The sequence below is a fragment of the Pinus tabuliformis genome, chromosome Q (genome assembly GCF_031772625.1).
Source record: "Pinus tabuliformis cultivar Carrire ecotype Pingquan chromosome Q, CPIR1, whole genome shotgun sequence".
Taxonomy (NCBI): Eukaryota; Viridiplantae; Streptophyta; class Pinopsida; order Pinales; family Pinaceae; genus Pinus; species Pinus tabuliformis.
This window is the reverse complement of record NC_142296.1, coordinates 960,519,900-960,521,926: the sequence shown is the minus strand read 5'-3', so window position 1 is coordinate 960,521,926 and position 2,027 is coordinate 960,519,900. Positions and strand designations below refer to the sequence as shown.

Genomic DNA, 2,027 nt, shown 5'->3' with positions numbered 1-2,027 from the left:
TTATCTATATCAGTGTTCAGAGGAGTTGAGGTGAGATGCAAAAATGGTTCATGATGAAAGGATGGATTGGCAGGTGGAATTCTCCCTAGTTGAGAGGGAGTGTTAAATTTTGCAACTGGGGCCAAATTCCACTTTGGGAAACTCTTTTGAAGAAGATAATTGTGGACATGAATTCCTCTTTCCAAGAGGGCCAAAATTGACCTAAAGATCACTATATTTGGATAAGGAAAAATATATTTTTGAAATTAAGCCCACACATGTGTAATTTATCAAGTTCGGCTTGGGATTAATTTTACAAGTGAAACCCCTCTCCATCTCCTATACAAATAAAATCAAGTGTCCTACAACATCATTTGATCATCTCACACACATTTTCGTCTCTCTGAAATAGTCGTAGAAGTAAGGTATCGCCAACAAAGGAGGAAGGGCTAGGTTGATGCCATGGTAAGGCTATTTAATGGGCCAAGTCCCCTAGGCATAAGGTTGAGCCTCTTAGGGGAAATTTTGGGCTTATTTGTGGATTTTTTTGGGCTTATTTATCTTCTATTGTAGGTATGAGTTATCTCTTAGGTTGATCACATGCATAAGGAAGAGCTAAAGTGTGTGGGTGTGTTTTTCATGGTGAGAAATCTCTCTCCTAGGTGGGTCACACTTACAGGAGCCTTTCTCAAGCAAGCCACAAGACTTATCTTATTGAATAGTAGGCCAAAGGGGTAAGCATATGTCTAGGTGGGCCACAACCCTAATTTGGTGAAGACTGGTAGGCGTGGAGGCTGGTTTGAGGGCTAAATTAAGTTCAGTTTTGTAACAAAGGGAGGATAGAGAAAAATGTTGGGGTCAAAGGCATTGGTGTAGTTTTCCTCAATTAACTCTGGTATCTTAACCCTGATCCTTCTGGTGGAAGGGGCAAGGGTATTGTCTCGATAATGGCATACGTGTTTCCATACTTGGTCATTGGGAGAAAAGAGATACTTAGACAAAATGTGGAAAGGGTTTCTTTTCTAGAATAGAGCATCCAAAACAAGAGAAAGAGCCTGGTTGAGGAAGATACCCAGGGAAAAGTAATCGTTGCTTCTTCTCATTATGATAAAGGGCACATTTTTTGCCCTAGAAACCCTTGAGGGATAGACCGTGAACTTACTCTCTGAAAGGGAGCTCACATGGGTAATCTCCATGTGGACTATTGTGTTCTCATAGTCCGACTCCTTGGTGTTCCCAAAAACAAAATGGGAATCCTTTAAATGATTGTAGTGAATCCCCAAACTATAATTCAAGGGGCACCCAAAGGGTATTAGACTTGGGGAAAACCCTTGTAAAGGGTTGCGGAAGATATGATCCCAAATAGGGTAATCGATCAACAGTACTTGTTGTGAGAGAATCGCATAAATAAAAGTCGAGACCATAAATATGAGGTGATTCACCAACCCATTCCATAGAGAACCCCATACAATATATTTACCTTGGGGAACTCCACCACTGTTAAAGATGTCGTTGATGTTATAGAATTCCATAGCGGTGCATTGCCAGGTACCGGTCAATTACCTTCTAAAGCTGCGGGGATCCCAAATATAGGACACACAATTAGATGATTCAACCAATACATTCCCAAGGTGATTTCCAAAATCACATATATAGAAGATATGTGCATATATGGAATATATGCCCATATATGGAAGATATGCGCCTATATGGAAGATATGAACATATGTGTATATGCGCATATCTTTCCTATATGAACAACTTTTGTATATGTGTATCTTCCATATATGCACATATTTTCTATATATGCGCATATCTTCTGTATATGCGATTCTGGGAATCACCTTGGGAATATATTAGTTTAATCGTCTAATTGTGTGTCCTATATCTGGGATCCAATAAGACCATTCTCTGGTATTTCATAAGTGCTAGCCAACCTTCCCTATTAAGTGTGGCAAGACAAACTATGACACAGGATAATACCATGTACCCAAAATAATATTGTAAACCATTATGTTGGTGAGAAGAGCTAGGAGCATATGTATAAA

General features: G+C 39.5%; 1 pseudogene; it reads right to left on the bottom strand.

Moving 5' to 3' along the window:
• Positions 1-785: 785 nt before the first annotated feature.
• On the bottom strand, positions 786-1,511 carry LOC149222673 (galactoside 2-alpha-L-fucosyltransferase-like; annotated as a pseudogene).
• Positions 1,512-2,027: the final 516 nt, after the last annotated feature.